At 36.0% G+C, this 24,457-nt stretch overlaps 1 protein-coding gene across 10 annotated transcripts in view; it reads right to left on the bottom strand.

Moving 5' to 3' along the window:
* LOC6039483 (zinc finger CCCH domain-containing protein 13) overlaps positions 1-24,457 on the bottom strand; it is a 215,511-nt gene that overhangs the window by 97,707 nt on the left and 93,347 nt on the right. For 9 of the 10 annotated variants that reach the window (XR_005278191.1, XR_005278194.1, XR_005278190.1 and 6 more), the window contains one exon: positions 530-550. The exons of the other annotated variant lie outside the window; for it this stretch is intronic. The gene's annotated coding sequence lies outside the window, so the exon portion shown is untranslated. The remainder of the gene's footprint in view (positions 1-529; positions 551-24,457) is intronic. 10 annotated transcript variants of the gene reach the window in all.

Below are 24,457 nucleotides of genomic sequence, written 5' to 3' on the forward strand. Positions count from 1 at the left end.
TATTTCCCCTATCAACATTTGAGTTTTTTGGTTGATCATACACTTTTAAAGATGACAAAAAAAAACAATTGCTTTTTCATTTACATTTTTTTTTTTTGAAGATATTAGATTTCTATTGCATCCTCATCCCCCCGAGAAATTCACCGGTTGAGAAACACTGCGAAAATGATTTTCATTGAATACCTTAGGATTAAATATAATGTTGGGAATCTTTAAAAGCCAAAAAGTTGAGGCATTATGAGCTGCACAAAATGGCGATCTCAACTCAATTTGGTCCAAAATCGACGTGTGACAAGTTAGCATCACGACGATGTTACTTATCGACCTCTCATTTCTTGAGCCTCAAGGTTTGACGGTCTGACAGCTGCTGGTATTAGGATACTTTGCATTTGATTTTATTTGTTGTTATAAAATGACTTATGACCATATTTAAATTCATAAATAGGTCAACAATGAAGAATAGAAAAAAAGGATTTTTCAAAATTGTTATTTATTAAATTTTAATGACAATTTTAATAACAAAGCTCACCTTATCAGTTGTGTTGCAAATCTGAAAAAGAAAACGAAATGTAAAGTTAGACTTGTTTAAAGAGATATTTTTTAGTTTTCTGTAAATAAAATTATCACACTTAGAAAATATTCAATGAATCCATTTTGTACACTTTTTTCCATCAATTTTTCGCGCTATTTCAAGCTCAGGCCAGACTTCTAGGTGTTGTCATCAGTTCCATCAACCATCAGTGTTCTCATCTTCCACCGTTGATGGCGTGGTGGCGGCGTAGGTCACACCTCAGGCCATCATGACAGACCCCGACAAGTACCGTGCATCCGTAGAAGACGCCTTCGCCGTACTTGATGTAATTATGGAGTTTGACGACAGCTTCACGCGGCGGATGGTTGCACCTAGTGCTGCCACTACCGGGTACACTCAATGCCATAAAAATCTAAAATTTTGTTTTAAAAGTGCTCCAACTGTATTTTTTAATCTTTTTTCTGCAACTGAGTGTACCCACCCGGCAAGCGAAGGTGTCCTACCGTATCATTACAGCGTAGATCGCGACAGGTGCTGCAGCGTGTCACCCACGCCACTCATCTACGGTTTCTGGCCACGCCAGCGGTGTGGAGAAAGAGTTTGACGTAATTGGACGTGTTCTGATGGTAATTGTCATTCCACCACAATGCACGAAGGACCCCTCCGCGGCCGGGAACACACTTTCGATTTTAAAACGAATGCTGCTCACGTTCGGTGTAAGTTGTCCGTTTTACATACACTTTACAAACTTCATTCCATCGCCAGCAACGACTTGGAACTACTTGGCGGCGTAGAATACCAACTAATTGCTCATAGTGGGGGGAAAAGAGAGGGTTGTTCTCGTTCTGATTAGCGAGCAAGAAATGCCACGGTAGCTTACGGCACGGTCGTTTGGTATGCCGAAAGAAGGTGCAGGACCTGTTCTTGGAGCGTGTCATTTGAAATTCATATCCAAACCGGGAGTTATCCCCTGTGGGAGGAAAAGGTGCAAAGCTCTGGCGGTTCAGGTTGATAGGGTGACCGAAGAAGTTTAACTAACACAAAATTGGTAAAAAGTTGTCCAGGAAGTCATTAAAATAGTAAGTAAATCTTTCCCTGTTCCTGAGGGGAACACCCGTGAAGAGTATCGGGGCCGGCATTTACAAAAGGATTCAGTGACAGTTTATTAATCAACTTAATGTTAACATGTTAAAGCTAATGTTAACATTCCATAGGATGTCTTCCTAAGGTGTCGTGATAAGGTCCAGTTTGTGACGATACACTACCTTCCCTTTACTAAGCAATCGATTCCAGAAGGAAAAGATCGTCAGTTGTGTTGGTCCGAGCCGGGATTTGAACCCCGATCTACCGCTTACGAGGTGGAAACGTTACCACTGGGCTACGTGGCTCGGTCACCAGGAAGTCATTCTTGAGAAATAATTCTCAAAGTTAAAATTTGGACACCCTACCTACCGAGACGTCTAAGACATCTCCACACCGTCTTTCGGGAGAAAGTTGTGCCCAAGGACGGCGGTACGAGCTAGATAAGTCAACGTCAGAAGAAAACCCCGAAGGTTAAGCTTTATGACACCGCCGTACCGTAGCGTCTCTCTACTTCAGGTGATATGAATTAAACCTTCTGTGGCTTCTGACGTATCTTCTTCTCCAAGTCAAGAAGCCGGCCACAGTGGACCGTTTATCGTGGAATAATTTATCCAATTACGCTTTCGAGCGAGAAATTATTATTTTTATACCGCCAACTGGTTCCGAGGCGGTGGAACGGGTCCAGGTCTGCACACCTGAATGCCGCCCCTTTGAGGGTTCTGAAGGGGAGAACAATTGCACCGATTACCTCCCACTGGTTTCGCTGCTTTTAAGAAGGTGTTGTGTGGATCGGCTTGAATGAATAACGTTTGACGTACCGGGCCGCACCTTCTAATTTGAGCTGATGACTTCGCGAATATTGTTTTTTTTTTTGTCTATAGTTAATCAACTCTTAAGCGATTGGTCAATCTACAATGTTTTTATTAAATTATGCAACAATTTGACGAAATTGAATTTATTCTATACTTTTCAAAATGATAATAATAAAATTCACACGAAAAACAATACCAATTAAAACTTTTATTTCACGAAATTCAAGTGCCATAAAGGAAAATGTTGTGCAAACACCCCATTCAAACTTTTCGATTGCTCCCGAACAATTCCCACCCACAATCGATGCCAATTTCGTAGCAAAACCACAAACTGATTAAAGAATTTCCATCCCTCGATCTCACCAAATTCAATCAGCAAGCCAGCAAATGCCACCAACTGCAGAAGCAGGCAATTTTATGTTTCTATCGGTGTTCATTTTCTATGCTCTCGAATAACTCGAATATGATAGTTTTGTGTAGGAATAACTTTCCGAAGTACGAACACCACTCACCAAACGACTGCTAAGTATGTGTGAGGCCCTGTGCACTATAATTGCTTATTGATTTTTGCTTGCCACTTTCGAACGTCGAATTTGCTCGTTCTAAGCTGATATTTTACCGCGAAAGTGGGTGATTTCGAGCAAAATTTCACAACTTGATTAGAATGATTTTGTGATAAATCATCATAGTTTAATTAATCTTTTTTAAGTATCCAATACTTAAATTTCAATTGAAACGTTACTTTCATGTAGATCAGTAAAGCACTTGAATAATTTTGAAATCTCTTTTGAGGTCATTAAAATAACTAAAAAAAATAAGTTATTTGAAATTTAACTTGAAATCGTAGGTATTATTTTTTCATAACTTTGTAAATTGATATTCAACAATTTATCAAGCTAAAAAAATCTTCAATTTAGTTTAAAAAGGAATTAACAATGCTTTTCATCGAAAAAACACTCATTAAGTCTCTACAAACCAATACTGCATTTAAGCGGGCTTCGATTTAAAAATAATTGTAAAAAAAACTTTTTCTAATACCTAGTCCAGATCGCAAAATAAAGTGGAAAATTGATTTTCCGAAAAAAATGTGAAGTTTTGGAGCTTTGGTGTCTTAGAAGATTTGTTGAAAAATTAAAGTGGTTCACGATTGGGGTGTTTTTGAAAATATGACTTTTCGGAATATTATTTGGATTTTTTTTCATCTTCTAAAAAGTTGTTGGGCTTACTAAGCAATTTTGTCCAAGACACATAACATGTTATTTCGTCATCTACGCCTTCTACGACCAAATTTTGAGAAAGCATTTAAGCAAACCATAAAAAAAAAAAAACATTTTAATTTAGGGTTAAGTTTTAGAGAAAAGTGATGTTGGAGGCATTTTCATTTTAAATTTATGACAAGACATTATAGACTAAAGGGTCAAAAATTACAGCCATTTTAAAGATGAAAATGCAAATATCTCGAAAAAGCACTGGCCAAATTTTAAGCGTCAAAAAGAGCACAACAAACGCTGAAAGAATCCTAGAGGTATTTTTTTACTCATTTGAAAATGTCTTCTTTTCTATGAAGAAGTGTATGGACCACCTTAACGAAATTTGAAAATTGTCCAACTATATGTTTATCTATGTTATTTTTCCCGCTGAATCTGAATCTGGCCTCAGAATTGAGCCAAAGTCTCAAAATATCAATTTTGACCATATTTTGAGTTCATATGATAATTTTACAGCACTTTTCTACTAAATTGGCTGAACTTTAAAATAATAATAAAAAATACTTTCAAACGTTTCTGGGGTCAAAACTACGAAAACCTGCTCAAAAATTCTCAAAAAATCGTCACTTTTTCTAAAACTTTCTTAAAAAATTCTGATAACTCATGAAGAATACATGCAACGCCCTTATGATTAAACATCATTTTTTTTGTTTTTGTCTGTTTTACTACTTTGTAGAACATTAGTACACACTAAAAAATAATCCTGCACTTTTGTTCCAAATGAAAAAAGACCTCGCTTAGATATAGCAGATTAAAAAAGTACATTAAATTTCAAAAAAAAATAGCTTTTTGTCACTACAACTTGATTAACATTAAATTCCTTTTAATCCATTTCTAAGCAACCTGGGCAAGACAACCATCACATATACATGGCGAAATCCAGTCTGAAACCCGCTAAGATCACCATCTCCATGCGAATGCGTAGCTTGGTTTGCAAAAAAAAAACAATTTTTTTTTATTTTCTGATATGTTTTAGGGGACATCAAATGCCAACTTTTTGGGAAAATTTCCAGAACGGGCAAAAAATCTATCACCGTGTTATGAATTTTTTAATCAATACAGATTTTTCCAAAAAATCGAAATGTTGGTTGCAAAATTTTTTCAACTTCATTTTTCGATGTAAAATTGAATTTGCAATCAAAAAGTTCTCTGTAAAATTTTGATAAAGTGCACCGTTTTCAAGTTATAACCATTTTCAGGTAGCTTTTTTGAAAATAGTCGCAGTTATTCATGTTTTAAAATTAGTGTCCATGTTTGCCTAATTTTGAAAAAAAAACTTGATACGACCCTTAGTTGCTGAGATATTGCCATGCAAAGGTTAAAACAAGAAAGTTGAGGTTTTTTAAGTCTCACCTAAAAAATCCACCTTTTTCTAATGTCGATATCTCAGCAACTAATGGTTCGGTTTACAATATTAAAACATGAAACAATCGTGAAATTTTCCAATCATTTTGAAAACAATATTTAAAAAAAAAATAATCAATACTTACATTTTAAAAGAGTGTAATATTGAATGTTTAGCATTTTTGTATGGGCAGCTGCCAAATTTGTATGGACAATTATATGGACAAACTAATGATGCAAAATGGCTTCTTTGGGCATACCGAAGGCATCATAACAGTTTTAGCCGGATTAAAAACACAAAAATTAAAAAAGATCAATTTCGTAGAGAACTGCTCAAGAATAACATAACAAAAGAGAAGTGAAAATGACCTTCTGATTACCAGAGAAATTCAATAAAAAAATGAATATAAAAAAAAACTCCTCAATATTATCTTATTATTGCAAAAGCATATCAAGCAAAACAAATTATTAAAAAAAGCAAACATACATTTTAAAAGCTTTCAACAATTAGGTCCATTCAAATAGGGAAACAAATAAAATAAGTTCTAGGAAATTTATTGACAGAATGCATTTAATTGTGCAATATTTATGGAATTTAAGAGGCCTCGAATTTTTGTTTTAGTTTTTCTCAAGGAAAATGAGCATCATTTTTAGCTAACAAATTAATGTGATGCAAGACATTTCAAATTTTAAGTTTCCATTTCAAACCCAAAAGCAAAGTTACTCCTTCTAAAAGTACAGTAGACATGCCTAGCTTTGCCCACTTCTTCACGGTCAAGCAAATTTCCACACCCCCACTACAGAAACGATAATAATAGGTGCCTGATTGAGAAACAATGTCTGGACACCATATCCATGCGTCGTCCATCGTTCCTCCCGGCTAAGGTTTTGGAGAACGGGTCGATTTCCGAAGCCATACATGCTGTTCAAGCCTTAAAACCTACTCCTCCCATGCCCTTCTAACAAAAAAAAAAACTCAGACAAGCTGGCACCACCACTGCCGCTGTGTCGTGTTTGCAATGCCATTTGGCTTTGGCTGGACCCAATCAAAAAGTTTTGCCCCCTCCTTCGACTGGATCCTGTCATCCTGAATGTCTGAGGAACCCCGTCTGAGGACGACGAAAAAAGGGACAATCTTGGGGATTCACACACCAGCGAGCAAGATGAATGGAGAACGCCACAGCCGGGTAAAGTTTTTTTTCCTCCATTTTCCACCGGGCTGGCAAGACCAGGCAGCTTGAAATGGCACAGAACGTGCGGAACTATGAAGGAAAGTTTTTCCATTTCTTGGGAGAAATCCGTAATCGGGCGAACGAGAGACATTGAGATGCTGATCAAATGTAAAAGATATTTGCCAATTTTTCTTCTCTTCTAGAAGATAGTCCTTTTGGGTTGGGATATTGGAGCTGGAAGGTCGTAGCTTTTTGAATGAATTATGTTTAAATTGGAAGAGAGATTGTTATGCTTTCTTGATTGTGGCGTTTATGGTGATTTTCTGGAAAAGATAATCGAAATTGTACTCAGGCATCAAACACTTGATTATGCATATAACAATTTTATTTTACTGATAATGTTTACACCCAAACCCTCTTACAACTTTGATAAACGTCCTGTCCACGGATATCAGAAGATAATGCTCTTACAACGGAATCTGACAGAATTTGAAACTACTCCATATTTAAAACCTCGTAAAAGAATTAAAAGGATCCATGAACAAATCATGTCATAAACCTCGATGAAGTTTAACTGGAATCAAGAATCGAACCATAGCTCTTCGCATGAGAGGCTATCTCTATAACGTCATGATTCGAATTCCCGGACGCTTCGAAACCCGGACACTTCATCTTGTTTTATCAATTATTTGGAAATAAGTTCGCATTATGAATGTCAAAACTGTGTTATTTGATGAATTCTAACATCAACTTTTATTTAAAGTTTGTTTGAACGCTGTAGTTAATGCCAAAACAATTAAATAAAATAAAATTATAAGTTTACCAAAAATGTGAAACATTTCAACTGAAATATTTCATAGGCGTCCGAAGCACCGGGAAGGCAAAGCAGAAATTTATGTTTATGATTTCCTTGAATTCTAGCAAATTTGTATATAAACTATCGATTGTTTTGATGTTAACAGCTTATTTGAGACCTAAAGAATGCCATTCACTAAAATTTCAGTCCAAATTTGTGCGATTCATAAGTAAAATCGAGTGTCCGGAATTCGAAGCAAAAGTGTCCGGATTTCGAATCAGCTTTTATCAGTGTCCGGGATTCGAAGCACAACAAGTCATTTTAATTTTAAAATTTTGACGAAAAATTGATAGAAAAGACATATTTTGCATGGATTTTCTTGAAACTGACTGTTTATACTATATCCTGATGATATTTCTACATTTCCAACTTATTGCATGATTTTTTGCCAGCTATAACAAAAATGATATGCTACTAAGTGTTCGGATTTCGAATCATGACGTTACCCATGCACCACAAACGCTTTATGACAGTAGAGTGGCAGAACGCAGTGATCCTCTTCCCTTTTCCTCTCTTTCTTTCTTCATTTACTCACGCACAGTAAAGCTGTATTGGTGAGGTGGTGGAACATACACGCAAACTACCCAATTGTAAGTGTGACCAGGGATTGGATATTGCGCGTATTCCCGAAAAAAACACGTGGCAAACCAGCCTCGGAACGACGCGCCGCACTTTCAGCAAATGCTTGCTGTCAAATCCCATACTGCACGTTTTGTTTTTATTGATCTTCTTCTTTGAATCGCCTGGCAATGTTGACAGGTATGTTTTTAATTGCACAAAAAGTGCAGAAAATCGCTGGCAACAATGTATACGGCACATTCTGAAATGCCGCGCGGCGTGTACCTTTGAAACAAACGGACAATAACCTTTGGTGGCACCGCAACTGTCATTGAGTGTCAGAATATGACAGTAACATTGGTTGACATTATTTCTTTGTTTGGGTGTAGAAAGATTTGTTATCTTGATCAAGGTTTTAGAAAATCCTTTGATGAATTTTAAACAAAAAAAATCAGTATATTTTAATTGGAAACAAGATTAATTCAAGGATTTTTTTCTTTATGAAAGTTGATACTGTTCGACAAACTGATACCGATGCAAAACCTGAAACATTGAATCTTCCTCAATAACCGGTCCAGGCTGGGCAACTCACAGCCTCTCAACACGACTAAACAAGTCACTGCAATCAAGGAAGCGCCAACGGCGGCCTTAGATTAGCAACGCCGCGACACGACTCCAAAAAATCAAATCAAATTATTCGCTCTACAGCTTTGCCTTGGCGTTCTCGATTGCGAGATTCCTACTCGAAACTAGGTGTCCGAAGGCTTAATTGTTGAGGCAATTGCAAACCTCTTTTTACACCTTAGCTTCCATCCACCCCGGGATTCTAACTGACGACCTTTGGATTGTGAGTCCAACTGCCTACCAGCGAATTCACCGAAGCAGGACCCAGGGAGACGACTCCTACACCTGGACTGAGCTAACCTTTTTTTAGTTAGTCCGGGGCCAACATTTACTTCCCCATCCGACGGAAGGCGTGATCAGACAAATCTCGTCTCAAAATTTGCCACCGGGACCTTCTGGGATCGAACCCAGGCCGACTGGGTGAGAGGCAACCACGCTTACCCCTACACCACGGTCCCGGCTGACACGACTCCAAGTGGCACCTAATTTGCAAACCTGATGCGCAAATCATCGTCAGTAGCTGTCTGCCAACCTGGTGGTACAAGTGCAGCTCCTCCCTTCGAGAGGCGAGGTGTGAACGCGGGATATTGCGAAATTAGAAAGGCCGGCGATCATCGACGAGGGATTAGATAATGTTCCGGACACCGGACACCCGGCGTTGAGCAGGAGACTGAAGTTCAACCAGCCGATGGAGGTGCGATAAGAATTTCACTTTCAATTTTACGCAACTTTACATACCCGTGCATACATGCATTACATTACACGTGTCGAGTACCCATCAAACCGACAACGGCTCTCGGCATGGTCAATGTGAAGAGTGCCGACGGGTGTTTGATGGACGCTGAGTCTGGCGGTCAAGTCGATAGGCTGCCAATCTCTCAGCGGTGGCAGTCATGTCGGCGGTGGATTTGTGTGGAGTTGTCGGGTTTACGCGGATCAACGGGCATCAAAGGTGGGAAATGGGACTTAAGTAGTCGTAATGATTTTTAAGTTGTTTGGTTTATCGTATTGAAGAGAAATTGTTGGTTTGCTACTAATTTAACAAAAAACTTATGGACGACTCTGCGTCACGAGCAAGCTCTTTCACTAATAAATCTCCATTTTCGGCGCATCGTTAAACCTAACTGCATCAAATTTACAAGCACTAATATTGATACTAAATTAAGCGTCCAACGAGCAATAAAACATTCCCAAACCAATCCGATCCGAAATTAACGCCCAAAACTCAACCATCCTAATCCAACAAATCTGATCCGGTCGAAACCCCTTGTGGAACCGTAACCTCGAGGGTATCGATTTCGCTACTCAAAAAAAAAAGCTCTCATACACAAGCACAACATCCGCAAAAAAAGCCCACACACCTTCGTCAATGCCGCCGGCCAGAACACACACACAGCGAGTCGAGTAACAAGCTGATTTTAATCTAATTAAAACCGGAGCTCAACCCGATAATGATCCGATCGGTATTGATTTACCCAAGAAGACTGAGAGTGAGCGAGTGTTGTATTCGAAAAGTGAGCAGCAAAAAAGCTTTCTAAACGAAATAAAAAGAGAGAGACGAATAAGGTTCCTCATATGAATGCAACTGACTCACTCACACGCACACAAGTATAAATAGATTAATTCGCTCACGCGCGTGGTAAGAGTGAATTTGAGAAGGTCAAAAGATTAAACTCTTTTCTTCTTGAAAAAAGATAATTTTGCCGCGCCGACAACGAACGAAGAATAACATTGAAGTAAATGGTGATGAGAAGGTGATGAAGACAAGAAGATGCATAAAAGCTGCCGGAAAAAAAGCACAGACATAAACATAAAACACACACACACACAAAGCCGGAATGGAGATCATTGAAAAGGAAAGTGAATATATTTAATACCCCTCACCCGGGCACTATATCTAATCTAAACGGGCTCCACTGCTGGAGCCTATAGGTCGCCACTGTAGCAGAACAGAGAAAGAAGTGAAGATCATTGGAGCAGCAAATCCATAAGACCCACGCGATGAGACCGGGGCAAAACATGGAAACAGTCACTTTGTCTTCTATCCTATACGGTGGCGGCGGCGTCGTCGGCGAAACGATGCGAAGCCGGTTGTTTTAGTTGGGTCCTATCGGCGACCGGGAAGATTGGTTTTGAGGCCTCTTTGAAATAGAGGGTTTCAACTTGAAGATTTGCTCACAGTTATGAATAAAGAGTTCGATTTAAAATTTATGTACAATTAATGACACAACAAAATTATTTTTAAATTTTCAACTCGAAACTTTATTTTAAAAACATTTAAACTTTGTTTAAAAAAAGTCAAAAATAAAAAAACATAAGGAATGCAAAGTTGAATAAGATACGTACAAAAAAAACTAAACTTCATGTTCCACAATTTTAGTAATTTGCAAAGTTCAAAAACGGCAATTCAAGAGTTTTTTTCTTCAGCTATGTTACAAAACATTTTCAGAAAGGGACACACATATACACAATTAAAAAAAACTTAACTCAGACCACCTCTACATGATTGGGGCCTTCTTCAAATTCAAAAATTCATATGGTAATTGAATTCGAAATAGCAACATTTGAGCTTCAAAAACTCATACTTTTAAAAACAGTTTACAGATTTTCAAAATTCATGATTTATCGGATAGGTGGCCAACGTCAAGTCACATGATGGGTCCGGAAAAAAATTTCATCCAAATATTTGAGATCTGGCTTCGAAAAAGTTTGTCCAGACCCAATTATCCGATGGTTCGGATAATAGATACGAACAAAAACATCTTTTTTTCAATTTACTTGCATGTATAAATAAAAATTTTAGTTCTGCTATCTCATTTAGTAAAATTTGGATGGTTGATATCCACCATTTGGTAGCCATCTTGGATTTAAACATTCTAAAGCACTTTAGAGCAGTGTTGGGGTCAACGAAAAAGACAACGACAAAAATTATCGATTATCCGAAGTGAAATTTTTCCGAGGCCTCGAGTCCAAGCTGTAATTAACACAAAAGTGCGTATAACTTTTTACAGGGTTGCCAGCTCTTCAATCTTTTTTACACATCGAAAATGTCTTTCGATAACCAATCCAACGCAGAATTGCCCGATGAATCTTGGCATCAAAATATCTTGTTCGAGCTACGAAATAGTAGTTTATGCAACAAGTTGCAAAAAGAGGATTTTTTCAGCACGAGTCGTACATTTATCCAACGAGGTTCACCGAGTTGGATAAATACGAAGAGTGCTGAAAAAATCAAGTTTTGCAACGAGTTCCATACAACATTTTTTGCAATTCCAAAAAACACACACTGAGTGAAATTTTATGTCAAATTTTCATGTATTTTTTCAATAAATCGTTTAAATCAAAAAATGGTGAAAAGTGTTACTTTTCGAAACAAGTGCTGAAAAGTTCAACTTTTCAGCACCCATTTGAGTGCTGAAAAGTAGAACTTTTCAGCATTTATTTTGAAAAGTGTTGCTATTGATTCTGTTATTTTTAGTACAGAAAAGTAGGCTATTTCGTCGTTCAAGAATGACAGGAAAAGTCAGTAGTTTCACGACGGAATTGCAAAAAAAATATTATTACACTTGATAAACAAGTGCTAAAAACTTTTGATAGAGTTTTTAGATCTTTAAAGTTTACGCCTCATCGGAAAAAAAGTAAATCTTTCCCAGTTCCTGAGGGGAACACCCTTGAAGAGTATCGGGGCCGGCATTTACAAAGCGGATTCAGTGGCAGTTTCATTCTCAACTTAATGTTAACATGTTAAGGTTAATGTTAACATTCCATAGGTCGCCTCCCTAAGGTGTCGTGATAAGGTCCAGTTTGTGACGATACACTACCTTCCCTTTACTAAGCAATCGATTCCAGAAGGGAAAAGATCACCAGTTGTGTTGGTCCGAGCCGGGATTTGAACTCCGATCTACCGCTTACGAAGCGGAAGCTCATCGGAAAGGTCTTTCAAAAATATAACATGACGGGGTTTCCTTCAAGAACCACACGTTTTATACCATGACTTTTGAAGTGCTTAACTTATGAAACCTCAAGACGGGCCGAATGACACCAACCCGGCAAAAATCGGTACAGCCAGTGCTAATATATCGGAGTGTAATTATTTCGACAGCTTTAACTTAAAAACAGTGGAATATGCCGAAAAATATATTTTGTTACATTGCAAATTTAAATTCATGTTAAAAAAAAATATTTTGGAAGATATTTATATCTCCGTTAATAAAAAGAGCAATCGAAAGAATATCAGGAATTTCGAGCGAAACTAGCAACACACTTTGCGATCTTGGCTGAAATTCACAACATTTGTTCAGATTGATGAGGTGTTTGTTTTTGGTTTTTGGTACAGTAGATAAGTTTTTCAGTATTTTTAAATACATACCAAGCAAAACAATGTAAATGGATCACAGTGGATTTGGAAACAAGCAATCTATCCTGATAACGATAGCGAATGTTTACATTTAACATGAACAGGATATACTGCTTACAAAAAAAAACACTGTCCCATTTACATTGTTTTGCTTGATTATTTTAAATAGTAGTTCAATAATAAAAATATTGACCCATGAAATCCATAAATTTTGAAAACTTTTTTCTTACCGATGAAAACAAACATGAATTCTCTTCAGGAGTGCCCAGTTTTTGACAAAATAATGACTTCAGTCGCTGAATCCATTAAAACTTAATCTATGTTATGCTTCAATGAATAGTATGATATTGTTTCAGTGAAATTACCCGTTAATTTGTTTCATAGATGCACAATGTCATCCCACAGTGTTTTGCTGCTCCTGATAAAATTGTCATGAAATGCCTGGTCCTAAAAATAGTAGAGTCGACAGCAAAGTTACATTTGACATGCTATAGACAAATTATTACAAAATTCAGTCAGTTGCAGATCTGTGAACCAAAATTCAAATATTTGCTGTTCTGACTTATGCTGAAAAAACACAGTATTAAAGTAATCCAATCAAACTCTTTTTTTCAAAACACAAGTTGGACTTTATGGACAATTAATATGTTTTGCAAAAACCGGGGCAAACAATTCAAAAAAATCCAGTGATCTTCAATTCGAGATGATTTTTGACACATTTTGAAAGCAGTTTTCTAGTTTTTTTTTTGTTCTTGCCTTCCTCACCTCACTGACGCAAGGCTATAAAATCACTCGAAAAATGAACCTCTTTAATACGACTCCTAGATATACCTTCACGTATACCTATCGACTCAGAACTTTTCAGCACCCCACCCAATTCTGAACAAATGTCTGTGGGGATGTGTGTAGACATGATTTTTTTCCACACGATTATCTCAGAACTGCCTGTACCGATTTTGGCCGGATCCGCATTATTCTGTTCGTTTTGGGGTCCCCTAAGACCCTATTAAATTTTATTCTGTTTAGTGAAGTACTTTTAAAGTTATGCCAAGAAAATGTTTTTTTGTAGCTACAAAAAAGGGTGATTTTTGCATAACCTCAAAGGCCGGGTCTTTTTGCTTTTTTGACTTTTTAACTACGCGGGAGATTGGCAGCCACACCCCCTTGCATGGGTATCGCCCGGTTGCCACATCGCTTAAGCAGTGTCTGCGTCTCTTCTGGAAAAAATCTGTATTAATTATGTTGCTGCATCATTTTGTCTCGACAAAGATTTACACGAACTTTTTACTGAAATATATAACTCATGAGACTTTTCAACTTTATTTTGAAGAGTTGGTAAAAAAAAGAATTGGAAATTGCTGTTCAAGTAAAATCAATAATTTAAAAAAATAACAAATTAATTTTTTTTAATAAAAAAAACTCCTAAATTAATTTGTAAATACCACCTAAAATACAACATGAATGCGAGGAAGGCACCAACCACCTTAAGGTGGATTTAGTAACGTTTTTAATGTAAAATTATTATGATAGAAAAATATCTCTTCATAATATTTGGATTTAGCAGTTTTTTTGTAATTAAATTTTTCTGCTTTCGTTAAAATTTCACCAAGTAACAAATTAATTTAATCCAATGATCACAGATAATGCTGTAGCTGAAAGGATCTCCATGACTCTACACTAGTTCATAAGTTAAAACAACATGTATTGTGCTTAGAACAAGAAATAAAAATGAATTAAATTGAATATTATTTGGATTTTATTGAAAATATCTTGAATAATCTCAATTTTTCATTTTTAGGTACAACTTCTGGATTTTTTTTAATGTTCCAATATTTTTTTTCTTTTGCTTATTGGACATTTTTGATTATTCCAAAATCAAGGCGGTTTAAAAAGACCTATAAAGATGGAAAAAACTTTTTTTTATTGGATCTTTTAAAAACAACTAAACTTGTTGAAAAAAAAATCATTCCTGAATTGAATTTATTGTCGCAGACAAAAAAAATCATGAAGATCCTTATTCGTACATTCGTACATCGTATTTTAAAAATTAACATGAATTTAAAAAAGTGCATATTTCAAACTCACATTTCACATAATTTGTATTAGGCCGATGCTAATATTTTTCCAAGTTTTTGTCCCTCGATTCTGGCTTGGGGTCGTAAGGGGAGGAGGGGTTGCAAAAAATAAAAAAAATATAAATATTGAAATCAGAAGTCATAGTTTCAGCATTTGCAAGGAAATAGTGTTTTTTTTTAATGCATTTTACACTAGTTTAGTTGATTTGCAATCATAATTTTCTAAAAATGAAAGATTTGACGAAAACAAAAATTTTGACAAAAAAAAACTTAAAATCAAAAATTCTACAGATTTTTTAAAATTAATTCAAACATCAGGAAGTGATTCTTAACGCAAGGAAACGTTTTAAATTGATTTCAGCTGATTGTGCTTAAATCTCCATTGAAATTTCAAAGTTTTTTGAAAAAATATTTTTTGCCCCCTGATTTTTTAGGCCAATATTGAAAGGGGGATTAACATAGTAAGAATGAAAAGTAAAAACAATTTGAAACCCTTATAACGTAGAACACTAGATTCAGACTCATCTGAACAGGCTAGGAAACAAAATGTAGCAAATAATTGCAAAAAAATATCTCGAAGAGTTATTTTTCCCTATTCCTGCCGCCACCAGGGCGGCTCAGCTACGGAACAAAATCGACGCCACACCGGTGCCGATGCCTTTCTCGATCCGATAAAGTGTTGACAGCAGCCGTGACAGCTGAACAACCAACCTATAGATAGAAAAAAACGATAGAGAGAAAAAGCTCATTCCGCAGAAAGGGTTCAAGAGAAGCAAAGAGGAAAAAAAAGTTGATGAAAAAGAAAAGCTGATTGAGGTTCATCACGGTTTGGCACGTTGACGGGGCACCGGTGTCTGTGCCGATGTATAACAAGAACGATGGCGTTCGCATCACCTTTGGACGGGGATCAATTTAGTATCGATGCGGGAGGTCAATCAAATCAAACTGGGGTCTTGAGGTTCAGGATGGGTAAAATGAAAGTGAGGTTAAGTTCATTGATCTTGAACTAATTTATTCGTTGAATTTTGAGAACAATATCAAATTCAAATGGCTAAGTAATCAGTCAACTTTCAAAATTGACTTCCATCAAATGTCGTTTAAATTACAATCACCGTTCACACGGCACAAACAAGTCGACTCGCAGCAGGTGTCACTAATCACGTCAATTAGTATCAGAAATTTTGAACAAAAAAACTGTCCAAACAAGTGTTCCCCTTTCAATTTATCGCGTAATGCGCGGACTGTGTCCCCGAAACCCATTAATTTAGGACCAATTCGGAATCAGAGCCGCAACAAATCAACCCAATTCTCCCAGTCGAGCCTGCCCGTGTCCCACACGGTCTCTGCCGGTCAACAATCAAATCGGCAATTTATCACTGCGGTGACCTGTCCCCGGTTCCAATTAGTGGAGGGCGCCCGGACGGACACCTGCAGTCGAGCAATCAAATAGAACCTCCCACTGCGTGATTCGAAAAAACAGGAACAACAAAAAATCGTACCACGTGTCACGGGAATCAATCCCACGAGACAAACTGGGTCTCTAAAAATTTGTGGTTTCGTTTTTTGTGATAAATTCTCGCGGAAATCATGCTCCGCAAAAATGGTGACATAGTTTGGGTTGTTCAAAACATAATTCATTTCTGAAAAAATAAGAGTTAAAAAATAATTCAATAACTGCTTTAAATCGAACCAGACTGAACAGTTTGATTCTTGAAGTTTACGACCATTTGAAATGTGATGATTTTTTTCTCCAAGTTCTCTCTCTTTAATTTAAATCACTTGTTTCGATTCGATCACCTCCAGTACAAATCCAAAAAAGTTGCGACCCGCCTAAACTGCACAACAAGCGAAAATTATTGCACCTTTTGCAAGAATCGCATGTCTACGTGTACATTTGGGCAATTGGAAAAAGGGGTGGAAAAATTGTCGTAGCTCTCGCAAAAACAGCGCTAGGTGAGGCCTGTTTCCAAAATGCATACGTAGCAGCGCGAGTTTCGCGAGCGTGCCGCCACCGAAAAGAGGTTCATAACGGGATATCGTTCGTTATCAGCCGTGTCAGCAAATTTGATTATTTTGCACCCGCCATGATTGCGGGGCCGGGTTGAGAACGAGGAACCCGGGGTGGCTAGAACGTTTCGATGGAAAGGCAGTGGAGTGCTAAAATGATCATAGTCTAAAAAAATCATTGTTGAAATTTTAAAAAAATAATAAAAAATAATAAACATTCCTAACATTTTAAAGCCAAATTGTAATTGACAGTTTTATTTAAGGGCACTAAAAAATGAAACTATTAGTTTCTGAGATATTGCAAAATAAAAGGCTTTTTGGATGAGACTTAAAAAACTTCAATTTTCTTGTTTAATTTTATTTTATTTGCTGTTGCTGATTTGGTTGCTGACAACCAGAGCTCCAATCATCAACGACTCTTAGGCAATTTTATTGGAAATTTTCTCTTCCTTCCGTTTCTAATTTCAGGAATGGACAATCATGGACACTATCAGCTAAAATGAAACAATAAGTGGCTTTACCTTGAAAACGGTGCACTTTATCAAATAATCTGTAGTGTACTTTAAGATTGAAACCTTGATTTTGAAAAACATAATTTTTTTTTTCAAGAAATCGTAACCTGGTGGCAACATTTTTATCCATACTTTTCTATGGCTCAAAAGTACCTTTTTCCTGATTTTTTTTGTATTGAAGCAATACAAAAAAAAATCAAACATGAAAAAATATAGATTTTGAAAACTGAATTTCTGTTAAACAAAATTGAAAAAATCGGTATTTTTTCGTGTATGTACCATTTTTTCTGAACAATTATCTAATTTTTTGCTCTTTTTAATAAAAATAATTTAGAATTAAAAAAACTTGCACAGCAATTGAAAATGTCAAAAATAAGTCATTAAAGCCTCTGGATTTAAAAAAATCGAAATAATCGAAGAGTTGCGGTTTTTTGCTCCGATACAAAAAAAATTCAGAGATAAAAAATATAAGTTTTTAGAAATTATATTTTTGTTGAAAAAAAATAATAAAAAATCGTAGATATTATATTTTTGTTAAAAAAATTAATAAAAAATAGTTAATTTTTTTTTTCATTTATGTACCATTTTTTCTGAACAATTATCCAATTTTGTGCTCTTTTCAATAAAAATAATTGAGAATTAAAAAAAATGCACAGCAATTGGAAATGTCAAAAATAAGTTATTAAAGTCTTTTCAGTAGATACTCTTAATTTAAAAAAATGAAGTTATGTTTTTTTCTGAACAATCCTCCAATTTGAAATTTTTAAAACTAATTGAGAATTAAAAAAAAATACTTGCACAAAAATACTTGCATAGCAATTTAAAATGTCAAAAAAAATCGTCAATTTTTTCCCTGTATGTACCGTTCTTTCTGAACATTCTGCTCTTTTCAATAAACATAGTTAAGAATTAAAAAAAATTCTTGCACATCAATTGAAAATGTCAAAAATTAGTCATTAAAGCCTTATCAAAAGATACTCCAGATTAAAAAAAATCGAAAAAATGTTTTTTAAATGATCGGAAAAATTAACAAACAGTTGCGTTTTTTTGCTCCCATACAAAAAATTTCTAAGATGGAAAAATATTGATTTTAAGAAATTGAATTTTTGTTTAAAATTTTTTTTTCGTTTATGTTGAAAATGTCAAAAATAAGTTATTAAAGCCTTTTCAGAAGATACTCTAGATTTAAAATAAATCGAACAATTGTTATTGAAAAGAGCAGAATTTTTTTCCAAAAGTTGCGATTTTATGCTCCCATACATTTTTTTTAATTGATAAAAAAGGGTATTTTTTCCGTGCACGTACAATTTTTTCTTAAAAGTCTTAATTTTCTGCTCTTTTCAATAAAAATAATTGAGACTCAAAAAAATTTTGCACAGCAATTGAAAATGCCAAAAATAAGTTATTAACTAGATTTAAAAAAAATCGAAACAATGATTTTAAAAAAGCAATAAATTTTACCAGGTGGGTAAAAGGTGAAGCCGTCCATCATTTTCAATGAAATTTAATCTTCACATTTTTGTTCCAAATCAAGTGTGTCTCAAAATTTAATTGAATGTGTTGAACTCTTGGTTGACAGTCATTAATAAATGATGATTTACATAACTTTTCAAGAAATTGAAAATATCGTTACCAAAAAGTATCAGCATGTGTAGAGCACTATTCTAAACAACTAGTAGAAGGAAAGCGAAATTAATATCATTGAACGAATACTCTTGATAATGATGAAAGTCGACATCTTAATAGTTTACGAGATATCTCGAGTTGACAAATAATTGCTTATTAGGTGACTCATAAAAACTCATTTTTCACAAAATTCATACTTTAAGAGACAACAACTCAGCAACCAAATGTCTGATCAGTAAAGACTTGAAACGAAAATGGTAGGAAATATTATTGTTTTGTTTTGAAAATGAAAAAAATATCAAATTTCATTTTTGCTTCTAGGTGTATTCGAAACCGCATTGAAAAAGATGTGTTTGAAGAACATTCAAAAAGCAAAAGAAAAAATAGTTTATTATATGGGAGCTTCCTAGAAAAATCAAGATATAGGTTTTTTAAGTCTTGCTTTCCTTTATGAAAAATGTAAAACAAATGCTACAAAAAATGAGTTTATAAACATTTTAACCTTAACAATAACTTTAACTTGAACTTTTTTGCTTTTTAAAAAACCTTAGTCGAAAAAAGGCATCAATATTTCAATTCTAAATGTCTGCTCCGACAATGCTTTTTCACCAAACATTTTTTGTCATCATCTATTCCCCCCATATTCACACCGGGTAGCTTCATTTGGGCCAACTGACGAGCCTCTGTAGGGATTGCACAATTCAATTTTGCGACCCAGGTGAGTCCAACATGTCCCGGGTCCAAACGTGGCACTTTGCGTTCAGCTTTGTTTCACAATTGTATCATTTTTTTCCTCACCGCCAACCACTTAATCGAAGCTTTGTGTCAGTTGCAGTTTAGCTTGAAAAGTCGGAAGATATTCCCGGGGAAGGTATCGATTGGCGTTCCTTAACGCGATCCTGTCACTGCAAAAGGGACTTTAATTGACTTAGAGTGACTCAAAGTGACCGCCGCGGGAAGCCCTGCAAAAGCTCTTGGCGAAACAAAATAAGCTCCGCTCGAAGCTCGCGCTCCTTATCGTCTCCCATTTGTGGTTTTTTTCGTTACATAACGCGAATGTTTCCCACACCCAAGATACCTCGGTAATTGCCTTCAGGTGCTTCGCAGGTGGGTTCGCAGGTTCGTTTTGTGTACATGGTACTGATGAGCTGCCACCAACGTAGAAATTAAGCCAATTATTTGGAGCCGCGCTGCGAACAATGTAAATGCTCGAGATTACTTGTGGTCTCTTTTGCATTACAGCGACTCTTGCCGTCATGACCACAAGCTATTTGCCGTTGCCCCCGATAGTCCTAGACCCGAGCTGTGCGAATTCCTTGAATTGTCTTGAAGGGATGCCTAAAATTCACGTGGTCAAAATGATAGCCTTTTAAAGATTCGTATTCTGTATAAATGTAATATCATTTAAACTGTATGGAACATGGTACTTCGTTGTTTATGGACTGCCCCTTTAGTTCCACCCGCGAAACCGCGTAAGCTGCGAGACACAGCCGGGACACGTGTACGTTTACTTTGCCACCAAGCAGACGCAAAGATCACTTTTATACCATGTATGAAATGCACGTTATACGTGGCTGGTTGCGATAAAAGGTGGAGGAAAATTGAAAAGCTTGTTATTTGCGCGATTTATAACGTTTGACAAGCGCGGTAAAATGCTGTCAAGGAAAATTGGAAAAGAATTGAAATTTAATGCAACGTAGAGAGATTGCTTCTTTTGACGATTCAAGATTTTCAAGTAAACTGCATCACAAAAAATACTGATGTCTTTTGCTATGTAAATATTTTTTAAACTTACTTAAATTAAAGAAACTTTGTCAATATTACTCAGCATTTACTAAAAAAGTCACTCAAAAGATTTGAAGAAGCCCCTCAAAAATCGACTCACTCGCGAATTGCGTGCTCCTCCCCTCAGTATGCAAAGTGCATAACCCAGCATTATTATAAGATTATGATTGTCCTCCCTCGTATGCAGAATTTCCATGGTAGTAAAGTGACTGCCACACCGCAGCGAAACGCGACTTCACGCGTGAGCTTGAGTGCGCTCCCGGCAGAGTTGAAGCTCAATTCGACGTCGTCGTGCTATCATGTCGCACCCGCCATTTCGGCGTTCCGAGAAAAACACGTTTTAATGTTTGACCTTGAATAAACAAAGACTAGGGCACGCAATGTAAACAATAACAAACACGTTTTGTTTGGCTGACCATTCTGTTCATTATCCCAAAGTTTGGTTGAATTTGGTTGCCGGAGTCCCGAGTTATAATTAAAAAATGTTTACGGTAATCAAACTTGTACGTGTGTCAAACGCGTTCCGACCTGAAATCCCTTTGGCCAGTTGTCGCACTTACATCAATTTTCAGGGAGTGACAAGATAGCACGACAAGATTGAAACTAAAAAAAATGCACGGAGTTTTATCAGTTTTTATTGAATATCTCAGGATTGAAATCGAATTTTGGGGATCTATGAAGGTCAAAAGGTGAGGCATTGTGAGCTGCACAAAATGGCGTTCTTAACTCAATTTGGTCCAAAATGCACGTACGACAAGTCAGCTCGATGGCGACGAATTGTGCTATAGTTCGAGTCGTGTGCACACTTGCACCGGAGCATGACACTTTTCCCTCCTGGGATGGGTGGCAAGCGATGTCGGCTTCACACGACAAGTGGCAATCATGCAGAGTTAAACGCGTTGGTTCCTCTTACAGAGGAAATGTTGCTTTAAGAAAAATATAAGAATCAACAATAAAAAATGTCAGCTTTTTTGTATCGTAATAGTAAAACCTTAAACAATTAATAAGTGGATTTGGCCACTCCACGATTGATAGTTGATGAATGCCTCGTTAATTGCACAGAAAAAAAGTGTTTATTTACTCGATACGGAAATTATGAATCGCATGTGAACTCGGTTGATGTAAATGTAAGATTCGATGTTATCGTCTGTATCACACGTAAAATCATGTATTTACGAATGATTTGTTGCTAATTTACATCAAATCACATTTAAATTTACATGATTAATGGCGTGCAAAAGTGTTACATCATAAATGATGTAACATTCAGAATTATTTTTGTCTGAGTGTTTACTTATTTAAACCTTGATTTGAATAATATTTTCGAACTTTCTTAGAGAAGGTTAAAATCAATCAATAAGTATAAGTAATAGGATAGCTCAACATAGTCAAATAAGTCTGAAAAAACAAAATGTACCACATTTTATTTTTTTATATAAAAGTTAAATGCATAAAATCAAATTGAAGCATTTCTATGAAAAATTTAAACACATTCTTGAAATTCTTAAAATAATTGTTAGTGCATCAATCTGCAATTGGTTTTTAGTTGATTGCAAAACATTTTCCTTTATATTCAAAAGTTTGTTTTTAGATCCCTCTGATTTTTTTGGTAGAAAAAATCAAAGGGATTTAAAAAAAAATTTTAAATTTGAAGGAAAAATGTATTGCAAGCAACTGAAGACCAATTGCAGATGGCTGCACTAACAATCATTGAAGAATATTATAAAAGGCAAAATTAGAAACAAACAAATGATAATGGTATTATAAAAAACTGAGTTTTCAAGGTTGTTAACGATAACATTATCGTTATTTCGATAATTCCTTCGTCGAAAATCTTATCGCCGATAATAGACGATAACTCATTTTTTAATTTTTCTAAAATCGACTTAACTCAACCATCGTGTTAGATTTTTTTTTCTTTGAAAATGTAGTATGTTTCAAAGTATAAATAATCAAAATTGTTTACAAAATATATTTTTCAAAAGTACTCAAATTTTCATACTTTGCAAGATAGGTTTTAAACGAATCGATATTTTGTATGCTCGTTCACTTTATTCGAGTCTTTTGCCTTCCTCACTGAGGTAAGGCTATAATCCTGCTCTAAACATGAACTTTTTATTAAAAACTCAAAGACCCACCTTCATGTATACATATCGACTCAGATTCGAAAACTGAACAAATGTATGTGTGTGTGTGTGTGTGTATGTGTGTGTGTATGTGTGTTTATGTTTGTGTGTATGTGTGTGTGTATGTATGTATGTGACCAAAATCCTCACTGAGTTTTCTCAGCACTGGCTGAACCGATTTTGATCAAACCGGTTGCATTAGACTTGGTTCATGGTCCCATACATCGCTATTGAATTGTTTGAAGTTTCGATAACTAGTTCAAAAGTTATGTATAAAAATGTGTTTTCACATATATCCGGATCTCATTTATATGCATGTAAACGATGTCCGGATCCATCATCCGACCCATCGTTGGTTAGGTAATCGAAAGACCTTTCCAACGAGTCCACAACATTGAAGATCTGGCTACCCTGTCTCGAGTTATGACCACTTAAGTGATATTTATATACATTTTTGAAGCCGGATCTCAATTAAATGTATGTAAACGATGTCCGGTTCCATCATCCGACCAATCGTTGGTTAGGTAATCAAGAGACCTTTTCAATGAGACCACAACATTGAAGATCTGGCAACCCTGTCTCGAGTTATGACCACTTAAGTGATATTTATGTACTTTTTTGAAACCGGATCTCAATTAAATGTATGTAAACGATGCCCGGATCCATCATCCAATTCATCGTTGGTTAGGTAATCGAGAGACCTTTCCAAAGAGTCCAAAACATTGAAGATCTGGCAACCTTGTCTCGAGTTATGATCATTTAAGTGATATTTATATACATTTTTGAAGCCAGAACTCAATTAAATGTATGTAAACGATGTCCGGATCCATCATCCGACACATCGTTGGTTAGGTAATCGAAAGACCTTTCCAAAGAGTTCATAACATTGAAGATCTGGCAACCCTGTCTCGAGTTATGACCACTTAAGTGATATTTATGTACTTTTTTGAAGCCGGATCTCACTTAAATGTATGTAAACGATGCCTGGATCCATCATCCAATTCATCGTTGGTTAGGTAATCGAGAGACCTTTCCAACGAGTTCAAAACATTGAAGATCTGGCAACCTTGTCTCGAGTTATGATCAATTAAGTGATATTTATATACATTTTTGAAGCCGGATCTCAATTAAATGTATGTAAACGATGTCCGGTTCCATCATCCGACCAATCGTTGGTTAGGTAATCAAGAGACCTTTTCAATGAGACCACAACATTGAAGATCTGGCAACCCTGTCTCGAGTTATGACCACTTAAGTGATATTTATGTACTTTTTTGAAACCGGATCTCAATTAAATGTATGTAAACGATGCCCGGATCCATCATCCAATTCATCGTTGGTTAGGTAATCGAGAGACCTTTCCAAAGAGTCCAAAACATTGAAGATCTGGCAACCTTGTCTCGAGTTATGATCATTTAAGTGATATTTATATACATTTTTGAAGCCAGAACTCAATTAAATGTATGTAAACGATGTCCGGATCCATCATCCGACACATCGTTGGTTAGGTAATCGAAAGACTTTTCCAAAGAGTCCATAACATTGAAGATCTGGCAACCCTGTCTCGAGTTATGACCACTTAAGTGATATTTATGTACTTTTTTGAAGCCGGATCTCACTTAAATGTATGTAAACGATGCCTGGATCCATCATCCAATTCATCGTTGGTTAGGTAATCGAGAGACCTTTCCAACGAGTTCAAAACATTGAAGATCTGGCA

Source organism: Culex quinquefasciatus, chromosome 3 (assembly GCF_015732765.1).
Source record: "Culex quinquefasciatus strain JHB chromosome 3, VPISU_Cqui_1.0_pri_paternal, whole genome shotgun sequence".
NCBI lineage: Eukaryota > Metazoa > Arthropoda > Insecta > Diptera > Culicidae > Culex > Culex quinquefasciatus.